The 25,749-nt window shown below is 36.7% G+C and overlaps 1 long non-coding RNA gene across 1 annotated transcript; it reads right to left on the bottom strand.

Annotated features, from left to right (window-relative positions):
- Nucleotides 1-3,659: 3,659 nt before the first annotated feature.
- Nucleotides 3,660-25,432, bottom strand: LOC104909647. The gene is made up of 3 exons (XR_792496.3): nt 11,506-25,432; nt 9,701-9,741; nt 3,660-7,886 (listed from the first exon to the last, which is right to left on the bottom strand). It is a non-coding gene; the product is annotated as an uncharacterized LOC104909647 (long non-coding RNA).
- Between the last annotated feature and the right edge of the window lie 317 nt (nt 25,433-25,749).

Here is a 25,749-nt window from a genome sequence, read left to right on the forward strand (position 1 = left end):
TTTGTCTTTGAGCCTGAATCAACATAAGCATTAGGATGAAAATCAACCAACTCTATGTGTCTTTCATACACAAATTTCTTAAGGGGTATCATTTAACCATGCATATGGTTACACGTTTTCTTTTCCTGAAAATGAAAACACCACCATTTATACTGAGGCACTCTGAAATTTGTCACATAGAATAAGCCTGCTCACAAATTACAACACAGGTGGACCTGATGATCCTAAGTGTATTTTCTAACCTAAATAATTCTGTGATTATGCTTTTTACTTTACATATACTATTAAGTAGAAACTCATGCATAGATGATATTTATTCTTTTTAAAGTAAGGTTATTGCTGTATTATATCTGTATAACTTCATGAGCAGTTTTCCCTCTGATGACTCTTTGAGAAAATACAAGATTTGTAATAGATATATGAAGACTGGCATGAATTAAGAATGAGTAGAATATTTAAAGCTTCAGATGAAATAGCTTTACAAGAGTTAAAAGTATGTGTTAATTCTAACAGTGCTACATCATTTCACAAATAAAGAAGAAAAAAATACTGAATAAAAAGCATCAAGTTGAAGAAGATGAGAACTGCAACCACACAGAGGCCTCTGAAGGGAAGGAAAAGAACAGAAGTTCCAGAATTTTCACAGACTCACAGAACAACTTGGTTGACAGGGACCTTTAAGATCACTCACTCCTAAACTTGACACTGTGGACAGGGCTGCCACCCACTACATCAGGTTGTCCGTACCATTCGGCCTGGCCTGAATGACCTCCAGGGATGGGGCATCCAGGCTATTTGCCCCAACCCAGTGCCTCAACAGCCTTTTACAGGTTAAGACAAAATAATGAAGCAAAAGGTCCCACACAGCATCCATTCCTTAAAGGTATTAAAGTAAAGTCAATCTGCCATCACAGTGAGGATTCAACAGCCATAACAACTTGCTCACCATGTAGTGCATAGCTTATCTTTGCCAGACTACTTGGACACGAATCTTGGGGCCTGTATGTGGACGTGAAAGCATAAATAGACCAAATCAATTTAATTACAGACTTTGTGCAATCAAATTGCCTTTGTGTTCCATAACTTCTGACACAGAGTTCCGTTACACTAATCTCCTGCATTACGCTCCGAGTTAAGATGTAGAGTGGAATGTAGGATCAAGCTTCTATTTCAGCCTGAGCAATTTAATCAGTGTGAGAGGCCTGACTAACTTTGAAAACAGCCAATTTTCAGTTTAATATGTACTAATGGCGTGCTTACTTCAAGCCAATTTGGAAGAGGAAAATAAAAATATTGTTCCCTCCCCCACAAAATTTGTTACTTCCCAAGATGAAGCTCTAGATAAACCTTAGACGAACACTGCTACTGTACCAAACGCTAGGCTTTTTTTTTTTAAACTTCACAACCATTTCAGTAAAGCAATGAAATATTACCATCCCTCAGTAACTAATGAGGATCAGAGTCACAGAAGTGGAATTAATAAAAAAAAGGACTTGCCTACTATCACAAAGAAATGTTCATTGGCTGTGAAAAGGAAAGCAGATCTCACGCTCCTGGCTAGCTGTCTAGCTGCTGGATCACGTTCCTTTCATATAAATTGGATAGACAATTTAGAAGTCATCAGTTACATACTGTTCTATTATCCAGATCACATCTGTCCTGTATGTCTGCTTACCTAACAGCTTAAATCACCTTTACAAGTAGCTGTACTTCCCCTTACATCTAGCTGCTGATCCAGAAAGTTTTCACAAGGGAGGTTTTTCTTGGTTTTGCCTTGCTTGTCTATGCAATGTCTGCTGAAATGATGTCTGAGTCAACCACCATGACTGTTCACCTAAATTTTTTCTCAGTGTCCTTAGCTGAAGGTTGTTGCTGAACAGCAACTTCTTTCTTCCAAGGTGTACAAACACAAAGGATGTGTCAGTTCAAGTGAAGAAAGAGCAATGAAAATGTTGGGATGGAATGCATGAAAGAAGAGTATTTAAAAATAAAATGAACTTACAAAATATTTGTTGCTTTTAGCTTGAACTCACCAAGTTCTGTATCGAATATGTGATGTGAACAATTGAATGCTGGATAATTTCTTCAAGTCACAAATGTTAGTACTGGTGGTCATAGTAGTACCCCTTCCTACAGTACCCTGGAATGGTAGAACACTGAACCCTCCCTTATGGTTACCTAATCTAGCACGTAACCTTAGTATGCATATTTAGTAAATGCTACTTCTAGTCTCCTTCACTTGTAAAATCCATTTTAAAACTAGCACTTTTACCACCTGGCAGTTTTCCTGCAAAACTTCAGCCTGCTGAGTAGCAGTACAAGGGGAAATAAAAAGGTTAGCTGTGAGCATTGTATTATTTTCTTGCGGCATTAATGATTACACTCTTAGAAAACATGCAGTGAACTCAACAGCTGTCCTTGTGCATTTCTAAATACTCTGTATGCAGTACTGCATAACACTGTCCCTAGTGACAAATTGTATTTTATTTGAAAGACAAAACATGAATCTGGATCATACTTCTGAGATGAATGAGTTGAACATTTCTAAAATGCACTTACTGATACTGACCTCTCTTCTCAGAGAGAAAGAGTTAAACAGCTTCCCTTATTCCCCAAAGGCTGCTGGTCTCATGCAGCAGTGCCATGTTTTATTTAAAACATGCACTCTCTCAGCAACCACTTGTTCTAATTGGCAAGGCAAGGCTGGGTCCCCAAAGCACACAGCTCGTTACATTCAGTTTGGATTACAAAAACACGATGAAACAAACTGCATCGAAATGTACAAATTAACAGCTCCAGAGTGCACGACACAGACATGGAATTAGATTGTAATATGGAACAAACTCCACAGGGAGGCTAAGGAACAAATCACTGGTGTCTCTATAAACTACAGAAGGTTTCCAAACGAGCAAATGAACAAAACAGCACACAGACTTTTCTATAACTCAAATAAATTGCTAAATGTGGAAAAAAAAAGGGGGGAAAAAGAAAAACATTCTCCTATAAATGCATGCATAATATACAAGAGGGAATGGAATTACACAGGTTTAATAAATGAAACCTGTGGGTTGCACAGTCTGAATAGGTAACTCTGTTTTCATGCCAACAATGTGTGAACATCATGGCACTTAAGTCCTATCTAATTTTTTTATTTTTTATTTTTATTAAATCAGAGAACCTATACACATGGGACTACATTACAGCTGTTTTTTCAACAAGTCATTTGGAAAGGTTATAAGTTAGAAGATGAGCAAAATATTAAAGAAACAAAAAGAAAGCAGCTTTACCATAAAGAGAAAAGTACACTGAACAGAAAACAGAACTACAAAGCAAACTAAAAATAACAGAAGTTCAAGAAAAATAATGGACTGAGCTCTTCTGTCTTCTTGTCAGCCTGTGCAATGGGCCTGGCAACCTTTTGAGATAAGGAAAATATCAACAATGTCTAGTCAAATTAGAGAAAAATTAGAGAAAACATTTTAATTAGGTAAATTTGGCAGTCTTTTCAGATAGCCAGCATTGAGATGTTGCATTTTTTGAGTGTATATATATATATACATAAAATATATTTTATTTATTTATTTATTTTTAGAATAAATGAACCCCAGATTACTGGGCCATGAATTTAGCAAGATGCAATCCAATGGAACAGCCCCTAATCTCCTACAGTGACAGGATTCACTGTCTGAAAAAAAAAATTGAAATTCTTAATTAAAATGCATTCAATTTTCCTAGGCTACATGGTGAAAACACTTTCAAATATCACTGGAAAAAGCCCTACTAACTTGACATTAGTAGTAGCCTGAAAGAAGAAAATGCTGAACTATCTTGAGAAACAATTTGAGTATCAGATGCCAAAGAAATTCCCTTTCATCCACTAACCATTCTGTAAACACAGAAACAGAAACGCTTCACATGTCTGTCCTCCATCAGTGTTAACTCTCCCACTACTTTATATGGGGGAAAACGAAAGAGGAAGACCAAGGAAAAAATAATTGAGGAAATCAAACCAGCAGCTGAATTATTGGCTTACTGACAACCTACATTGCACACAGCAAGTGCTGAGCAGATGAGGCTGGACCTTCTACATGGCACCTTTAAGGTCCTTCCATAGAATGCCTAGCAAAATTGACAAAATATTGACACAAGACAACATAGAAGCCTTGCACTCTGATACCTCCATGCCATGTCGATACAGATAGAAATGAAATATGCCTCTCATTGGGCAAATCCCCCTAAGTTAGTATATTTATATGGCATGCACACAGAAAATACACTGATTCCGTAACTCAAAATTTCATCTCTATTTACACTTAAAAGCACAGCAAGTTTAGACAGCTTCAGAAATTCATCTCTCCTACATTTCCAATTTATACATATTATTTATTAGAAGCATATAGCATAATTATGCTGGATGATTTGGTTGATGGGACCATATCTGACAGTTAAAAACAAAAGTTAAAACAATCCTAAGCCTAATACAACTATATTTGAACAAACTCATTTTCCCCTATTAATTCACATTTATCCACTAAAACTTTTTATCCGAGACAGATTCAGAGAAGAGGCAAAAACGAAAATCCTTTCCTATTCCTTGATGAAAATACTACCCTGTTTTAACAACCTAACCACAGCTATTACTCAGATCTTCACACTTTTTAAAACTGCAGAATAATGCAGTAGAAATAATCTTTGGGGTCAGCAGTGTAAATCAAGCCTATAAATATGTGAAGCCCGACTGAAGTCATTCATCCAATTGTTTGCTTAATTCCATTTCACGTTTGTTTTTTCTTTTTTCCAAAGTTCAAAAGCATACTTCTGACTTTGTCAAGTTTACTAATTATGTTAAGACATCTTTTCCCTACCAGTCTTCCGCCTCTTAAAAATTCTTTGGGCAAAGAGTAAGGGAAATTAAGTACATGCCAAACATCATCTATGTTTGTATCTGGAATGCTACAGTTCTTTACCAGCAGGTGCTCTAGAAATTAGCAGTCTCTTTATTGCCACTTCAAACAGCAATACAATTTTCCAAAGAATTGTTCAGCTTCAAGTCTGAGCATACAATAAAATTCAGAGATGCATCTTTCCCAGTCTCAAGCACCAGTCAGTGAGCGCTACTGTTTGTAACAAGCAGTCTCTGTACTTCAAAACACAAAGCCAGAAATGACTACAGCAACAAATTCTAGCCTAATGAAGCGACAAATTGAGGCACCAGCTTCCATTAGTAACTAGCAAAGGTAAAAAACGTTCTGCTGCCTTTCTGAAAAAGGATGCATTTTGTATACAGGTAAAGAGAACTACTGTTTGGTGTTTTCTTGTTTGTTTTAAGCTTTTGAAAATGCTTGCTCTTTTTCCAACAATAAAGTACTACAAGATAGCACAAGGATATGGAAAATGTAAGCAAGATAGATTAATTATTCATTTAGGAACAAAAAATTAACAAAGAGAAGGGCTGAATGAGTATAATTTATCATGCAGTAGGATGAACATGAACTAGCAACACACAACTGCAAGTTATGAAAAGGTTTTCAGTATCCTGAAAGCTTGACTGATGGACAAGTTAGCAGCTCATTAAAAGTAAAATGTATTTAGGCAGGAATGTTTAGGACTTTTTTTTTTTTGCCAGATCATCTTTAGAGTAGGTCTTGTTGCCACCACATAATACAGCATTCTAAATTGTTCCCAGGATTTACAAAGACAGTGAAAAGAGGAAACTCCATTATTCAAGTGACTCTGAGTCACAAAAAAGAAACAAGATTTTGTAAGCTCTGAAAATTGTGTATGACTTGAGTGTGACAAAATAAATAGCTGCTGAACAAAACAGAAGGGTTAAATAAAAACATACAGTAACTCCTCATTCTGAGCTCAGGATACAGGGAGATTAGCTACATCTAGAATCAGATGATACACAGGAGATATCAGTATCCACTTCTTACTCCTCCCATTAGATCTCCAAACACAAGAAAAAATAAAATATACCATTTAAGTTACAAAACTTGATAACCTGGCATGGAGACAAGCATATGGCTGATTACCAGCAATACCGATTCCTTCCTTGATGAAGGAAGATTAAAATTCTTTAAGTTTACTGACCAAGTCCTTTACAGAACATAAAGAGCTCACAGCTGGATTAAGACAGACATGAACATACGCTTCTACAGAGTCTCAATCATATAAAAATAGAAATGCTATGAAATTGATTCACAAATCCATGAATATCCTAATCACCTTTTCATGATCTCTCAGTTTTACAAGCATGTCTCCTCATCAAGCCATCCAGTGCTGCACTTACCTTCAGCTTCACACATTACTGAACAGCCCCAAATCCACTTCTTGCATCCCTCTGGCCAGTGCTGACTGCACCATCACAAGAGCTAAACTTTCCAGACTCCCAGTGGATCAAATGGATTAAAGTCAGAGCACAGGTTTGTTGTTTCTTTTCAAGCAGAAAGACTAGTTTTATAGTTTTCTGTATTTAAATATTTATTCTTTCTCTGTAATAGTTTATTCTGTGACCGTTCCCACAGGCTCCAATTAAAATTGAGTTCTTGTAGCATCAGGTGTTGTTTTTGTGAATGTTTGTGGAATTCCTCCCAAAAGCAGGTAGGGTTCATAGAAATGGCTTTTCACAAGCACTCTACGTCTCTATCTGATATTGATACTACAACTTCCCTAAGCATAACATGAATAAAACTAGATTAATAAAGAACACTTCCAAAAAAATTTCATTCATTGCTGTTCTGCATTTTAATCATTCAGATTTAGCAGCCTGTATTGAAAATACAGAGGTAGCACTACTAGGCCAAAAACGTGTGTCACTAAAGCAGATGCTCTGGCTGTAATTTGCATGTTTTCCACTTACCAACTTATACTCTGATTAAGTAAAACCTACACTTTACTGTGTTTGTATTTGGAAGTCTGAGACAACTACGTCTCAACCATCTGAAGAGCAAACTTATTTGAAGCAATTTAGTATGCAAGATTACGCTTGCACTGTACCTGGAGATTTTGGAACACTGATAACATGTGTTCAGCACAGAACTCGAGGCAGAATGTCGTACTTTGCAGAAGTACAATTAACTTGAAACGATGAGAGAAAAGCTCTTGAGCACTTCAGAGTCTGCTACTTCCACTGGGCTTAAACTAAACAAATCAGCTATTCCTTCTTGGAAGAGACAAATGGAGTGAAGGAAACAAAGAAGGTTGTGAAGAGGACAGTTAAGTTCAAGCTCTTCTCCAGTATTTAACTATCTTTATGCACCAGCCAATTTCGCATGAGGAACAGCAGATTTGTCCTCATACAAAAGAGCAAAATGCCCCTTTAAGGTCTAAACCAATAAATTGGTGTATTCTGGACAAAGGGTTCAATGTATTTGAAATAACCAACTCACTCTTGTCACTGAGAGCTTAACAACTTCATCTCTGCAGTAACATCTTAAAAGTATTCTCCTGTTCCATTTAAGACGTACAAATACTTGAAACAAAGAGTTTCAGTCCCTGTGCTACTTCTAGTGAATTCATCTTGATTAGAATGGAGACACTACTAGTACTTGGTCAAACAAGAAGGTACACTGACAGCCCATGACTGCCCTTTGCTCTGCTTCAGAAGGTCTAACAAAAAAGCAAAGATAGGAAGGTTCCATGTAATAACTTATATTGCAATATAAACCCAACGTTTTCATTCCATGCTGATCTGTTGACCTTTTCCCATAAGTTTTATAAGAACATAAAGCTTATGCAAATGCAAAGGGCTTTACTGCTGCATATGTCCTAAATTAATTAAAACAAACCAAGAAACTAGATGAGATCCCTACCCTGCAGCAGGAAAGAAAAAAAAGTCAGTTAGTGAAGCTACTAACCTTTTTCGTTGTGTGGATTTCTTTTTTCTAAAACAAAAGAGAAAGAAAACAATGGTCAGGAGAAATAATAATTCCCAATTTTACCCTGCACACAAATATGCCACAATACATTTGAATGAGTAAACTATCATATTAAAAGGAAAAAAAACAGAATTTCTTTTCCAGATCATATTTTTGGAGTGCCTGGAATGGTTCAAAACATGTTTTAACAGCTTTCTTGCCTAAATTCTTGCTATCTGTGGTGGTTCTGTTTACAAAACAACAGTATGTGTCATTATTTCAATACCATGGTTGGAAACTCAGTAAAAATATGCTAAAAATGTTTATACTGAAAATAAGCTAAAATAAATGCAAATAAAATCTTGAAGAACTTAAGAATTTTTTTTTCCTAAATCCCACATGTTTAGATATCACCTCATATTTTTACAGCAGAAAATGAATTTGACTAGAGGGAACAGCTTTTCAGGGGAATTACAGAATAGAAGCCAAAAAAGGGAACAAAAATTTATTCTCAAAAAACAAATAGAGATCAATAAAACAAAGATCTTTTGTTTAATGATTGGCCTAATGGTTCCAAAGTTTTGGGTACACTGACAAACCCAAAATATTAAATATTGGCCATTCTGCTATCTCAGAATCAGCAAATCCACATTTTTGAGTTATGTAAACAAGTTATTTTCCAGTGTTGATAAGAAAACACAACAGTACTGAGCCAAATCAAAGACCTAGTAGTTTAATATCTCTCTATGGTGTATAGGGAAAGAGTATATGAAAAGGCTTGCACTTTTTTCCGCAGTTTCCTTCCAGTGATCCATGGCCTTAGAAACAGCCAGAGGAATTTATACCATATTTTGCTGAACAATCTTCATAATTCCATGTTTTTGTCTGAGGAAGTGATGATGAATCCAAGATTTGAAATCCACAAGTCAAGGTACACTTTGGTACAAACTTCTGTAAAAGCAGTTTTTATTTTGGCAGAGGGATGAGAGTAAGAAGGAAGAGGGCGTGGGCAGCGCTCCTTAAATTTCAAAGATTCCATCACTTTTGCATTGGAACCAATGACTTTTAAAAAATAAACTGAAGAAATGTGTAAGCTCAATATTAAGACCAACTTAAGTTCTAAAAGCAAATACTTCATAGACAAGCCAATGGCAGTTTCAAATTTTTTTACATCTTTTTAATACTGTGTCTGTTTCCCCAAGAGAAATTAAAATAACGAACAATGATACCACTTTAATTACAATTTAAAGCAAGCTTGCAATACTAAACAATAGCACAAAAAATTCAGGAAGACAAAGCCAGCAGATGCTAACAGAAAAAGGTCAATAGCAATTCCTAACACTTTAGATGGCAGCAATAAAAGAAAATGATATGTAGCAATGGTAGGTAGCCCACTAATGAGCTATGGATGATTTAATTTTCAAAGGCTACAAATTAAAAAAAAAAAAAAAGTGAAATGAGTTTTTCTATAGCAACTTTTTGCTTTTCATCTATATCACATTTCAGAGAATATTACAAAGCAAGTTCTACAAAATTCTGAATTGCAATTTAGATATGCATTTTTGAGAGAAATATTATCCATATAGGTGCAGTGCTAACAACAGAACTGTAGTTCAAGGCTATTCCTGACTTCCATAACCTTCAACAGCAAGGTTTGATTGGTGTATCTACACAAGAGGTTCTTGATTGGCAAATAAATGAAGAACCAAAGGAAGAAAACCCGATTATGCATACACAGCTACAGCAGAGGAAGAAAAACCCATGCAAAGGCCCTGCAGGAGATGCCAACAAAGTGGTTTCAATAACCCAACAAAAAACATAAAGCCTTTTATTGCACTTACCAGCAAAGCATTTGGAACAGAGATTCATAGTCTTGCTGGACCTGGGGGAAAAAATAAAATAAAATAAAATATTGACCTAAAATATTCATTATCATTTGAATCAATATAGAGAATTTCAGACACGGTAAGAACTTACACAGCTAGGAATCAAAAAATAACAATAGACTAGAAGTAGCCAAACTGGGAACAGGGATGAGGAGGAGATTACATCTGACAACCTCTTTCCAATTTATAGAGCTTTTAAAATACAATTTTCACATTTATTTATCTCATATTTAAGAATAAGTTTACCTTTTGAGGTAGACACTGCACACTTACCAGACCTATCTATTGCTATATGAAAATAATGACAGACAGGAAGAACAGATACATTCTACTTTAATATTAAAGCTCTCCTTGGCAACAGCTTTGCAGTCCTGACAAATCTTGGATACAGTATTGTGGTAGAGAGATTAAAATCCTGCACTTATAAGGACATAGACAGATGTGCTCTTGGAATGCTAGCTGGAATGGTTTAAGGAATTATTACCTCAAGCTGTTCATTACTCCCCTCAGCCACAACCAGCAGTAATTTAAAATAACCAGGCTAACTTTGCACTGACATGGACTAGGATAGTTCATATGATCTGTTAGTGTGGCTCAACTTTCAGGGCAGTAACCTTCAGCTGAGAGAGAAACAGCAACATCTTAAGTCTCCCAGATGTCTCCAAAGCATTCACATAATTATGCCACAAGCGTTCAACCTCCAAGAAAGTCAACAGGCTCACAAACAAACAAAGTTAAGGCTACAGCCCTCTCTAGGACTACAACAAAATCACACAGTCTCCCACAGCTTACAAAACATTCTAATATCACATCTCCCTTACAAAGTGACCTGGAGAATACACTCACAATCTCTAAGCACTGAAACATCTTTAGGTAAGTACAACCCATTTTCTGTGCACGCTGCCCAATATTTGATTTGTTCAACATCCCCTGAATGCCACTGTAAGCATTAGCATCATCCTGAACAGGCCAGAAAGTGCATATTGGCAGGTAAGGTTCTATCAAAGCTCAGAAGGCCTTTTTCCCCTCCTCAGGCCAGACTCTAAGCAGGAAGATCTCATTTAGGCAAACTAAGTGTATATTTATCTATAGAAATATGTGTATTTAAAAACAACTCAGGCTACCTAAACAGTTTTCTAATTCCAACCAAACATGGACAGAATTTTGAGATGAGATCTGTACTGAATAATATAAAACTTTAAGAATCAAGACTCAAACCAAAAATCTTGATTTTTTTTTTCTCCAAAGAAAATAAATCACAAAAGACTATACCTATTAGAATTATATACTTTTTCCCCCCAAGTTTGCAAATGAATATTTTGAATGAATTCCCAGTTCGAAAGTAAATCCAGACTTAATCAACCAGATCTTAGCATTAGTCACATGAAAACATTACATATGCTTTTCAATTCGTGCACATTTGAAAGCTGTTTCACATCAGGCTCAAGAGTTCTAGGAGAACACAGTTCACTGCAGATATGAGACATAAGCATTTGCCAGCTACAGCAAGAGCCATAGACACATGAAAGCTGGTTTTAAATACATGAAAGCTAGTATGTGCACAGGAGAAAAGTTAATTCCCAGGAAAACCAGAACAGCATTTGTAGCCACACAAATACATATCATATTGGTATATACCCAAAGATTCAACATCTATGTTAACAGTCTGCACAGATTTTCTACTTTCAAAAGAACTGCAATTAAGAACAGCACGGTGAGTCAACACCTACAGCATTAGTGTGCTGCAGTTCAGTACTCACTGCTTATGGATTAGACCTTCTGGAGCAGCTCAATATGCCAGGCAGGAGCTTCTCTGCAAAGCCATTAAACCCCAGGGGCAGCAAAGAAAAAGAAAGGCAGAGTTCAGATGGTTCATACTGATGACATTGGAATGGGCAATGACATATGTTTCCACCAACCATCTCAGCTGTTAAATATCAATCCAAATCCACATGTAATATTTACTTAACACACCAACAATGAAAAGCACACACAAATGCACAAATAAAACATACAGCCATGTGAAAAAAAGGGCTGCCATTTACTCTTAAAAAAACCCAGGGTGTTTTGTTGTTTTGTTTTGTTTTTAAAGACCGTGCTATTGGATAAGCAAGCAAAACAACTTCAGCTCACTGTTACTCTTTCAAGGTTCACTTTCAGATGCCTTTATATGCTTTTTTAAGGCATACAAGTTAGTCAGAGGCTGCAACATTGGATGAGAACCTTGACTGCTTTTCTTGTTCCTTGACGTGTTTCGTTTTTTGGGGGTTTTTTTGTTGGTGGTGGGGTTTTTTTTGTTGTTGTTGTTAGTTTCTTCTACATAGACGTCACTGCAGGAAATCAATAGTAAGACAGTAACAGTGTGATTAACCACCACCCCTGGTGAAAAGTGCAATATTTAATTAAGGCCAAAGTTTTACAACAAAAATATCAAGCAGTGTAGATATGTCAATTTTAGGAGGTATTAGCTGAGAAACATATTAACATCTGACAAGTAAAATACACATTTAATGGTATTCTGTTGCACTGTAAATCTCTTCCACTCTTACATAGGATTTCCTCTTCTCTCTCACTAGCCCCTTAGCACATGCAGGTTTGCTCAGTTTTATTTTTCCTCATGTAAAGCTTCCTGTCCACGTTGTTGATTTATATTAATCGTATTTATTTCTTTATTTCTGTGTTCCTGACAGTCTTTTCAAATACACACCTGAAATACAGGTTATTTCTCAAGGTAATTTCATTTGAAATGTTCCTATCAGAAAAGGGTCACGACATAAGGTGGTCGTGGTACAGCACTCTTTGTTTCCACTTCACGGTCACAGAGGGCAACTCAAAAGCAGATGATTTCTAGGAAATGCAGTACATATTGGATTTCTAGGAAAATTCATTAGAACAATGAGAGTAAAGGTAAAGAAGGCACAGAGAGTTGAAAGCCCAAGTTAACACTGGCAAAGAGAACAGACTGCAAGCCCTCAGGCTGATAGCCAACACTTTCACACCCTTCTCTTACAGTTAGGTTGGGGATATTCACCTTGCTTATGAATTAGTCATCAAATGACCGATTTTAATGGGACATATTAAGGTAATTTTCAGATTTCTCTCATAAAAGTCAGCTTCGTGCTTAACAGCATGTAGTTCAGAGCTACTGCAGTATGTATTTTAGATCTACAGCGTCCCTACAAAGTCAGTTTTGTATTAGCAATCTGTCTCCACCTGCACATAATTTAAGCTGGTATTCAGACAGACATTCCTATTTATGGATAAATCAAGTCAAATAGAATTGCATTATCTTGGAGGCACAATATAAACTTAAACCTTACTTGAAGGTACTTCCATCTGCCAAAAAGAAACCATTTAACTAAAGGGTGATAAAAATTATGTAGATTTGGAAACCACAAGGTGAAGCAATGCTTGGAAGGTCAAGTGGCAGAGCAAATTAGAGGCAGGGGAACTTCAAACCAGCTGGAAAATCCCAGAGGCTTCAGAAGTATTGCATGCAACTATTTGATAAAACTTGGACCAAAAAAATCTCAGCTATTCAAAAGGTTTCCATTTCCAAAAAGCAAAACAACAGAAAAATCTCCCGTAAAAACACAGCCTTGAAAGCAGTAACAATGAATGACACAGGCTTAGAAAAGGAAAAAATTGCAGAAATAGGTCATCCCAGAATTCATAGTATTTTTATACTTCAAGTGAAAAATCATACGTTAATGTAAAAAATAAAAAACCTCATTTTGGGATATTCATATCATCCCTCACTTGGATTATTGTACATACAAATTTCCTAAGCAAATGAAACTCTTTGAACCAACAGACGCACACAGAGACCACCGCCAGGGCTTAGCTTCAGCGAGATCAACAACTGCACCTCAGATTAAAAGCACACAGAAAGAGGGAGGAACTGACTACCAAAATTAACATTTGTCCACTCCTGGTGACTGATACACTGAAACTAATTAGCAAAATCAAAAGAACTAGGATTCTTATTCAGCCACTCTGCTTCCCTTTTCATATATCACTTTCATTACATTCTCACAAAGGCACGGCCTCACCTATTCCATTAAAAGCGCTGAAAATTATTTACTTGAATTATATACCCTACTCTACTAGTTATTCCTTTTAATTTTTGCCATCTGGCAGTATACAACTGGGAGGCACAACTGTCCAAAACAGTGTGCATTCTACTCTTCTGTCTCCACTGAAGCCCCTTCCCTTTCCCTTCCCCCAGTGAATAACTTTATCAAAATAAAGCCACAGACAGAGAATGAATATGATAGTGTTTCAACCCAAAATCTCAAAGACTGATAGGTGTATCATACTTCATTCTAATAGGCAGAATAGTAAAAGAGAATCTCAGTCTGAAGGTTCTAGAATAAAATAAACGCTGAAACTCACAGCACCGGGAGAGAGTTTAAAAGCATTATACAAAAATCCACTTCTTCTCAGCATCCTCAGACTTCCTAATGAAAGCAATTTTCTGCCAAGAAACTTGGATAGGCTTACCTAATAAATACCAAAGGTTTTCTAACAAAACCTTACATTTTCCAGCAGTCAGGCACTTCCCAGCTTCCCCATTTGCATTTTAAAGAAGAAAGATGAAAAAGCAAACCAGAAATGCTAAAAACTAATACTTCACACAAGTGCTAAAGGGCAACACAAAACGCTCCGTTTGGTCTACGCTATGAAAACTCCTTCACGTTTTAAATAGCAAACTGGTATTGCTAATGCTAATGTCCACCAGTGGGCAGATTCATACAGCTGCACTACAGTAAAAATGAAGTAAAATTCTGGCACAGGTGTATATTCTTAATACCTATAAAAGAAAAAAAAAAACAGAACAACAGTAATTTCTGGAAATAATTTTTCTTCAGTTGTGTTTTGGGACTGAGACAATAAGGAGTTTGGAGAAAAAGCTCTTCTATAAGACACGCATTAGACATTTCATTTCAAATGTAGTTTGTTTACTTGCGGCTTAAGTAAGCATGATTTTGCATTTTTATTGGTAACAAGACTTTCCAGCATACCTAGCATATCTTTCTGATTTAGAAGTTCTTATGATTTGGCAGCAGGAAAACGTATCTGCTTCAGTAGCACTATAACTGCATTGGTGATTAAACACATCAGGTCCTTCTTGGTCCTCTTCCAGTACAGCACTCAGAGCGGGACGTCAGCGTTACCACAGTCAAATCTTACTTAGTCTATCAATGATACCAGCCTGGCACGTTGAGGGCCGTGTGCCTGACAAACATCAACGTGCACTGAGTCATGTCATTAATTAGTTAAAACTACACAGAAGCCTCCTCCCTGAATTTCCTGCACATGCTGTTTTTTCATGTGTTCGACAACTTAGGACAACTGTAACATATGCTAAAGTAATGCATTTATACTACCGTAGTTAATGGTCTGTCACCATTTCCATTATAAAGCAATTTTCAAACGTTTATAACTCTGCTGAAGAATTCACTCTGAGCTGAATCCTGGCACACAGTATAAGCAGAACCACAGTCCACATGTGTTTACTTTTGCCTAACCGGACCAGAAGGGTTATTTATCATTAAAAGAAAATTGATTCAATTCGGTACTTCCCTTACACTTTTCATCATTTCTCAGAGCACGCAACACCTCACCTTGTACAGAAAGGAGGTTAATTAGACTGAGTTAATAAGACCTTCAATCATCCTCTTGAAATTTCTGTGTATCCTCTAGCTTCTCAAGAAAGCCATTTCATTGTTCTAAATCTGATGCCAACTCACAGATTAAATATACGCTGTATATTTGATATTTTGGTTCCTCCTCAATTTATAATCTTGCTAATAGGATACCGACAAGATTTTTTTGGACAGTTTAAACAATTATTCATGTTTCTAGACTGAGACAGCTCGGTAATTCTTCAAGAATTATGTATGCCAAAGTCTTTTCACATAAAGGAGCAGAAGTGAAGCATGTCAAATGCAGATGAATTTGCAGTGAACCTGGCAAACAAATGTCCACACAGACTCAAACTGTTTTTTTACTCAACTAAAATCTGAAGTCAAATATCTCACAAAGGCAGCCAATGTCTCTTCTTCCTGAGCTGTTCTACACCCCTACGCCTAGGGTATTTACTTGTAAGAATTCTAGCTCAGTTAGGAAATGTTATTAGTAAGATTTTGTTGTTATTACTATTATCTAACAGTTTTACTAGCTCGGAAAATACATTAATATTCTGCTTTTGATTCCTGGATTCCTCATTTTCACCATAAGCAACACAGCGTTCCTTACCACTGCTAGATTTTTGGTAAGCAGCAGAAAGTTGAGTCACATGCCAGTACAGACCTCATCATCCTACTTCAATTTGAAACGAAACGGCAAAGAAACTTTATGCACAGCACAGAATATTAGAGTTGCCCTTTTGGCAACTTTCCACAGTCAAAAGATATGCCAGTGCATCCCAATGAAGTAGCTGAACTCTGATTTATTATTTTTCCAATGGCTAAGCTAAAGTATTCTTCTAAAACTCTATGGCTGAAGCACTTTTTATATGTTAAGTATAAAGGGACACTGAAATGCTTTGTTTACAATAATGCCAGAGCACAGCACAAACGCACAAGAGGGAAAACAGGGAAAACACTGCAACAAAGCAGCTCCTTATTCTTACAAAATGTATCTTGGGCTCGACAAAAGCACTGATGGAGTTTCAATTTACAGCCTTATCCAAACAATTCATACAAGAAACTGCAAAGAATCTAATGCATTTAAACTAGGTAAGAAGGGTTGGAACAACTCAGAACAGATCCATTTCAGTTTCTAGCTCAGTGTACACAGTTGTTGCTCTCCAGTCAAAGATAAATGCTCCATAAATACAAGTCTCTCTCACTTAAAAAACTAAAGAATAAAAAAAAAACCAAAAAACCTCAGCAGCAAAACCCTATTCTAAACATTCCCCTAGAAATTCCCTGGATCTTTTTCACAAAGATGCACAATCTACTGTTTAAAGGACAGTATAAAGGTTGAAAAACTAAGTGGTGCTCAGCAGCAGGACAAAGGCCAATGGTACAATCCGGAGCACAGCAAGTTCTATATGAACATGAGGAACTATTTCTTTACTTCAGCAGTGACAGAGCTCTGGAACAGGCTGTCCAGACAGGTGGTGGAGTCTCCTTCTCAGGAGATATTCAAAGCCTGCCTGGAAACCCACCTGTGAGACCTGCTGCAGGGAAATGCTTTAGCAGGAGGCCAAACTAAATCATCTCCAGAGGTCCCTTCCAGCCCCTACCATTCTATGACCCTGTATTAGTCAACTCTAAGAGGATTTAATAGAAAAAGTAGGAACAAAATCAGGATGTTCTGATCCACCTACTTTTCACCAATTCCTCAATAACATCACTATTTATATGCATTGCAGGTAATAAATAATTTGCCTTATGACAACACAAGCACCTTCCTCAGATTTTTCAAGATTAAGTTGTATTAAGTATGTCTTTTTCTTCAGATCAGACATTCCAATGCTCTACTGATAAGCAGAACTCAAAAACCTAAATCATAGAATCAGTAATAAGTATCAGAAGTTTCTTAGGAAAAAAAAAACAAAAACCAGTTGGAAAAGACATCAAGAAAGCATCTATTTCATCCCCTGACTTAAAGGCATGACACCAATACATCAAACGTTCCCAAGACACTTATTTCTACAATCTGCAACTCCAACAACTCTATTTAGATTAGGAAAAATCTAAAAACTTCCCTTGTTCAGTGTAAGGGTACAATGTCTTTTCAGCATGCAAAACTATTAAACAGACTTGAAGGCTCAGGTCATCCACATATAAGGCCAAAACAATGACAGTTATGTCACTCATCCTTAAAAGATCACATTTTTTAACACCCTGACCATTTTTGAGTTTTTCTACATTTCTCCCCATTCACATCCATTCCCTGTCCAACTACAACGGTCATATTGAATCAGAACCCGTAACAGAGCTTTAACGAAGCTGAGAATAACTGAAACCTTAACACAAGTGTGCCTAGCAGTATTCTTAGCTATAAATCAAAATTATACTTCTATAATCAAGGCTTTATCTATTGTTGATATTGGTTTTTGGAGAAGGAAGATGACTGCTAGCAGAAAGTAAAGAAAGAATCATTACTTAGTTCTGTTTTTTCAGTTTTGATTTTGGGTTTCTCTTTTTTATTTTTTATTTTTTTATTTTTTTATAACTCAAGCTGATATAATGGCTTATATTCATCTCTCTATTTTAACTTCCATATCTGTTTCTTGAGAGCTGCTATCCAGTCAGCTCTTTTCCAGAATTTATGTAGTTGAATAGTCTGTGGAATTTACTTGTAACTTAACAAGGTCTTGCTTTTAAACCATCTCATTCACCTTAGCTATGATATATGAGCTTGAGATTAATCACATTAAGCAAAAAGTATGATAGTAGCTAGATTTTCAAAACATGAAGAAAGTTACTTACCAAGTCAAAGTTAAAAGTGCATGGAATACGAGACAAACCAAACCAAACCAAACCCCTTTAGCAACAACAGCCAACCCATTCTCCCAAAAAAACAACCTAACACAGAAAACTAATTCAGGCTCAACCCTTCATTTGTTATTAGGCAGCACTACTACTACAGCTGCATAATAAAGGGATGTGGAGCCACTACAGGGGAAGATAAAAGATGAAACCAAGAGCATAGAAGAAAGGGATCTTCACATGTAAAAGGTTTTTTAGTTACCGTATGTTTACACCAAAACTATTTTTCTGACTAAAGACAACTGAAAATGCTTATTAGTATTATCGTGTCCTAGAAATAGTAGAACTTTTAGACAACAAAAAAATGCCTTGCTTTGATTGTTTGTACATGTGCATGTCAAAACTTTGATTGTTTGTAGGTTTGTGTGTCAAATAACATTTACAAAGACAGCTTATTTAAACTAGTTAAAAATGCAGTTGCACAGTAGTAGGCCAGAATTCATAAACACATTTTGTTAAGTACATTAGCACCACTGTTGCACTGATACTTTTAATGTTTAACATTACACAGGCAAAAAAACATTTGAAATGTTGATCATCCCAAGTACAGAGAGAGAAAAAACAAAGGTTTGGTATACATAAAAGATGTGACAAGAAGAGTCAGAACCCCAAGAATTATTTTGGTGATTTATTTCCACAAGTTAAAAGGAAAAAGCACAGAAGGCAAGGTATCCTGTTCAATAAATACAATGTAGCTCCTACCAGTCCTGGAAAAGGAATGCTTTCTTGCTTTGTTCAAGAAATACTCTTCCCTATTCTGTCTGCTATGTTTCTAAATCTGGATTTACACATTAGGGCAGAATTGAAGCACTTCCTGAAAAGCACATGAATGATTTTAATGAAGTGCCTGAAATCCTATCTTATTACTGTTCATAAACCATCTAAAAGAAGTCTCAAGTACGCAAGCTCACAGCACGTTTCCTCCTCCCCTTTTAAATCGGGTTTTAATGAAATCTTCAAAAGTTCAGCTGAGAGAAACTCACATTCTTCCATCCCAGCAAGCCTTGTTCCCAATCATCAGCTGGGAAGCAACACAGCTCTTATTTAGATCAGTGCTCTCTCTGTACCTGAATAGAGGCAGTCATTTTTGGTTCTCACCTGGGAAAATGTAGCTGTCTTGACACTGTCCTACAGCACAAGAGTATTTCTTTCCGTAGAAATTCAAAATTAATTGTATCAATGTCTGCACTAGGAGTGATCTTCTAGTTAAGTGTTTAAACAAAACTTTCAGAAATGAAACAAACCACTGGTAAGTCATGATAACCAATGTTAACAAAAAAAACAAGGTCCTTTTGCTGCTGGTAGCAGATACACACCTGTAAGCTCATTCTAATCCCCCTGAAGTTTTGATAAACTTTCTAATAGCTTGCTGGTAAGGTTTGTGTCAGATTTTTCATCTCAGACTGTGAACAGAGATTCCCAGCCTCAAAAAAAACATCCTGGAGTAAAGAAACAGAGTTCCACTTGCTAGCTATACTGCAGCAATGGGGTAACATAACACCCATGCTGAACACCTTATGCAAAGTCTTAGCCCAGATGAACATTCTGGATATTTTAACTTCAGGAGAGATCAAACTTCTGGTTTGTTGGGTTTTTTTTCATTTAAAACCACAAAGCCAGAGTTCAGTGTAATTCAAAGGAACACAGCATTTCTAACCAGAAGAAAACTGTGTATAAACATAGCCCTTAAGACATTTGTGCTAAATGTTCAACTTCTGACGTTTCTGAAAAACCAAATAAATCAGGTAAAACTCATAACAACAGAGTTCAAGGAACAAACCAATATAAACATAAATCTTTGGCAACACCACTTAAAAAAGCAAACAAGCCCTCAAGAAAATAAAAGAAACACTATGAGCAAGAGTTAGGCTGACAGTGATAAACAGAAAGCCTTATGCAAAGCAAGATACTGATACCTAGGAGTTGAGATTTTTTCATAAATGTGCAGCCAGGCATAATCACAAGTTGTCCACTACAGATCAATTGATAGTACACAAAGAAGCAGCACCTTCTTTTAAGAGAAACACTCTATTCAATGTTCCCTTCCCTAGTGTTTCTTTGACAGCGGATGACGGTCACGGCTACTGCACCCCTCAAACCCTTCACTTGCATGAGATGCATGGCTCTATAAACCTTCCCAAACATCTCGTTAAAGACAAATGCCAAAGTGAAAAATAAAAATATAAGTCTGCACAGTTAAAAAATACTAAATGTTCTTTCAAGCACTTCCATTTCAAGCAGCAAAGGGAACAGTGCAACCATATACGTTTGGAACGCTTTACACAAGAGAGCACACAGTTCATCACTATGCTCGTTTTCTCCCTGCTAACCCCAGGAGGAATCGCTGCCTCCCGGGTCACTTCTGATCCACACACTCAGCACAGCCTCCCCCCACGACACCTAACTGCTATTTTTGTGTAGTTTTTCGCTGTTGTTGGTCGGTTGTGCCTTTTTTCTTTAACACATTAAGTAAGTGTACATTAAGAAGCGCAAAACCTCCACAGTAATCATTCTGAGATTAAACTGCTTTAGTGTCCAGAATTCATGTGACCTAAAACAGGAAACAGCTTTAAAACAACTTAGTGCTTCATGGTGTCAAAGTAATTTTTTAAAGTGTTCTAGATGCAAATACAGTATCTCCAAGAGCAAAAGCAATAAAAGATATAGTAATCAATTATTTTCAGAAAGAAAAACTACATTAGATGCCCCAATCCTAGGGAAAAAAAGAAGTTACTTTCAAAATACGCATTTAAAATCTGTCCCTCCCTGATCTGAGAGCAAGTAAGAAGTTATCCTCAGTCTTCTCATTCCTATAGCTAGCCAGACGTCTAGCTACTTGTCTACTTGTAACAATACAACTGAGTTCAAATACAGAAGACCTAAAGAATAGTAAAGCTGCTCCAAAAACCAGATGGAAAGCACCCTATGCATTCTTTTAGAACACAGCATTCTGGTTCTTTTGCATTTTATTTTCTTACAAGTCAGTGCAAGACAACATGCGTCTTGATTTATTGAACAGTACTGGTCTATTAGCAATTCAATTAAGAAATTATTTCATAAAGAAAAACTCTTGGAAAAATAACAAAAACCCATGTGATAAAAGAATAACTTTCAGTAATGCAAAATGTGAATGTCTGCATAATTTGTGTGTAAATAACAAAACCAAGCAAAAGGATAAAGTTAAATAAAAGTATTTTGAGTCATAATATATAAGGGTTATTAACAATAATCCAGATGCTTTTCCTTTTTGCTCTTCTACAGAGGGACAAAATCTTTCCAAGCTTACCTAATTATGTCAATCACATCAGGCCATACTTCTATGAGTTTCAAACTTTATTCTTCCTAGTCTAGAAAGTCAACAACATCCAAGACATCAATTTCTTAGCTCCTTACTAAGTGCATGCTTTCTAACACTGCATGGACCAACAAGCCCACAGTATAACCAGCAAGTCCACTGACACTCTCACAGACTGAGCATGGTACACAAAAATCAGCTCAGACCAAATACACCTATGCTGAAGTAGATCCAAATGTTTGCTCTTTATAGAGCTGCACTGGCATTTACACATTAGTCTTAAAGCATTCACATTGTCTGATTTTTTTTCCCCTCATCTTTCATGCAGCCTTTACCTCCTCAAAACATGTGTACAACAGTCTATTTCTCAAAACACCAACAGGAAACAACTCATTCCTAAATATTCAAGATGGGGTAGTTAACATAGTTAATCTAGCAACCCCAATAAAACATCCTTAGTTCAAATGTGCAGAGAGCTGTGCCATGGCAAAAATTCCAGCTGTTCTGATGGTGATGTAAGAGCTGTTCTCTCTTCTGCATGTTCAGCTGCAGCATGTAGGATAACTAATGCTTCACATTTCCAAGTATCAGTATGAGTTCCTAGGGAAGAGTAGAAAAGAGCAGAGGAAACAAACCGACCCAAGATACCTTTCCCCTTACTGTCTTCTGCATGATAGCAGTAAGAATCAGTAATGTTCTCTTCTAGTGCTCTTCACTCATAGGTCTTACTACCAGAAAAGAAGATAAGACAAAACATTAAACAGGATTCACAAGAAAGATTTATCCAAGTCTATTTTGGACAATTTTTTATCTAACTGACTGGGAAGGGGGAGAAGGACACAAATCTTAAACACAGACAATTGTAGACAAGTTTTGTTTTTAACGCCCTCATCATGATTACAGGAAGGATTCTGTCCCAGTCTAAACCAGACATGCTTCTTAAATTTGGTGTGCAACTAGTCCATCACATGAAACTGTTCAGAAGTTGCTTTCAGCTATCCAACATGCTTGTGTAGGTGGATGACGACAGCAGAGGCAGGGCAAACCCAATGCTACCAGCTGAAGATTGAGAGACTGCAAAATAAGCAATTACAAGGACACTGAATGCACTACCACACCAGACTGCATAGCTCCCAAATTATTTACTAACAAATGAGATCACACAAACTGAAGCATTTAGTAGGTCATGACTAACACTGGGATACTCACTTTTCCATTCAAGTTTTATATATGATCTTCTAAACAGGGCATGTAAAAATAAAAGTTAGAAACTATGAACATTAAAAAAAAAACCCACAAAAGTGAAGAGCTGCCATTTTAGTGTGTTATCTCAAAGCCTTAAAAGATTCCCCATTTGAAAATAATTTTATCTCATGCTCATCACAGTAAAAGCTTTTATGCTGCTACTATTATCTTTGGCAAGGACTGAAACACTGTACACAATTCCTTATTCAGACCATTCATCTACAAGCTGGAGTTAATACAGGAGAATATTTGACAGTCAGTATTCCACCTATTTCTTTTCCAGAGTGCATCCTGTGAAGAGCTGGCACCTTATTCCATTGTCTAACTGATGAGCTCAGTTCTGCTCACCACATTTCAGTTGGGCATAAAAATCGTCTGCAGAACTTTTTTAAAAAATACAATAGACATGGCAACAGGAAAATGGGAAAGGAAGTCAGGAAGAGATTGTTTGTCTTGTATTAGGTTCCCCATCAGCTCTCTTTCTCTCTCTCACAGACACACACACGCAAACTAAGTTGATTGTTTATTCAGTAAGAACTCATATATATACACTTCATATGTATGCCTTAAAGCATACCACAGGTAGAACCACTTAATAGGCTCTGCCCAAGACCACTAAGATGATGAGACGTTACAGAACAGTACCAACACAGGACAAAGGTTTGTAGCATGCTGCCTTTATACAGTACTACAGAACCTGCACTCTGTGGGTCTCTGCCTGCCTACATTTGTAACTCTCTAGGTACTCTCACATCTGCAAAGCATAAGGATTCCTGCTGCTGTTAACACCAAATCAGCTCAACTAGTAGCAGCACTGGTGAGAATTTACTGCATAAAGGCAAAGTTTGATAGGAACACATTACCACACTTCAGTATCAGCGGATGAATCACATTAATTCTTGCCCCATGTTCAGAAGACCATCCCTGAACTCTGCAAAATTTGAAATCACAGCCTGCTTACATTTGTATTGCAAGGCCACAGTGAAATTCAACTGCAGTGGGCTCTGCTAATCACCATCCATCCCGTGAGATCTGAAAATAAATCTACAGGAATCTACTAGGAAACATAAATTACTCTTGAAAAACATGAAATGTATGACTGACACATATCAGTCATACGTAACAACCAGAGTTATTGATGCAAGGGTCTTGTCTTATTTACACAAGCGGAAACGCTGACTGCTATGATAACAAAAGGTAAGTCTTATCTCATTCAGTATCATATGTGAAAAATAACCCAGAATACTTCCAGAGAAATTAAAGGAAAAGTAATGAAAAGGAAAATCTGTCTGTTTGCCTCCTTTTTTACACTAAGGGAATTCTTGGCTCTTTTCTGCTTCCCTTTTCAGCATAAGAATGAGTAACTTACAGCACAAGAGAATGAACACATTGGGAAGCATTATTACAAAAAAACTAACCCAGGAAATCAAAGGCAACATGAATATTTAATCTATTTAAACGAATAAGAGAGGCATTCTCAAAACACTCGAGCAAAGCTAAAACGAACAATACTGTGCATTTCAATTCACTTCCTGATCCTCAGCAAAGGTTGGAGAGAGCTTTCACTTCTTGAGACTTTATTAAACTCAGCCGAAGCCGAGCAGTGGCCTGACAGTCCCAACAGGTCTATTGACGAAACAAATTTCGAAGCTTGTAAGTTCCTCTGTAAAGGTTCAAACAGCAACAGGAAAAAGCAGAGAAAAGATTTATTATTCTACAAGTCCCCTTCTTAACTTAAGTGAAGACCTCAGACTTTCAATGAGCTGCAACTTCGCACTTCAGAATTAAGCTTTCCTCAAAAGGAAGTTGTACATTATCTGAGAAGTAGAATTACCACGACCGCTGAACACCAATTCAAGCTTTCATTTTCTGTGCATCACACAAGAAATGATCAAACTTTGCTACCCTATCTAAATTCTAAAGTTTAGCAAAGAACCCATGTTATCTTTTTTCAAGTCAATTACACAAATTAATTGTTTGAATTGTTAAAAAAATAAAAAGTTAAGGCTCACTGCTTCAATATAAGTGCAATAAAAACGGAGACTGGTATAATCATCAATTGAGGGCTTCTGAAACAAGCTGTCTGAAAGCCCCCATCACAACAGGAGTAGCACAAGAAACCTAACACACTGCAACCATTAAACTCACACAGTCAGCTCTTGGCTTTGCACAAAATATAAAGGAAAGATACACTACAGTCATGTGCTCTAGACAGCATTCTAAACATTAAAAAAAAAAACCAACGATGGAGCTTTTAAAACCCTTACATTGAGATTAAATGCCTTAGCATTGTAAAATAGGCTCTCTTTTAATGTTAGAACACTATTCCTTGGGAAGAAAAAAATAAAAAGAAACCTGTGGAGAAAACCCTAAATCCTCCTATGTCCCCAATCCTCTCACACTACTTTTAAGACTACATTTTCTCGCTCACTGTCTATGTGACCAACACTTTCCTTGCAGCTTCTCAACAAACAAAATTCTAACTTTCATTTAAGTAACTCATCTTAGTTTTCCAGTCAGCTACACCAACACAACCACCCTTGTGTTGACAGTTTCAAAGGAATGAAAGATATATTCCTTCTTGTATTCTTTTTGCTAGCATGTAAGAAACTTTTGAATACACTCTGTACCTTTTTTTTTTTTTTTTTTGCAACATCTATAATAAAAGTGTTCACACTATGAGGCCAGGGAACACACCAGGAACATTTCATCCCACAGCATCCAGAAAAGCCCAAAAGCCTTCTCAATAGCAGGAACAGAACGGTCTTTGGGAGGAAGTGTTTCTCTCTCTTCTCAGTTCCAATGGGAGACCATCATATCTGTCCTTCCTTGTACCATTTCTACTTCCTTAAAGGTAAACATTTTATTTTGAGTCATAGATTCTTATTTGGAACAAAAGTACCTTAAAAAACAGCCTAGCAGTTGGCCAACCAGATAAATACGCCCATCTTTACTGA

Source organism: Meleagris gallopavo, chromosome 2 (genome assembly GCF_000146605.3).
Source record: "Meleagris gallopavo isolate NT-WF06-2002-E0010 breed Aviagen turkey brand Nicholas breeding stock chromosome 2, Turkey_5.1, whole genome shotgun sequence".
Classification (NCBI taxonomy): domain Eukaryota; kingdom Metazoa; phylum Chordata; class Aves; order Galliformes; family Phasianidae; genus Meleagris; species Meleagris gallopavo.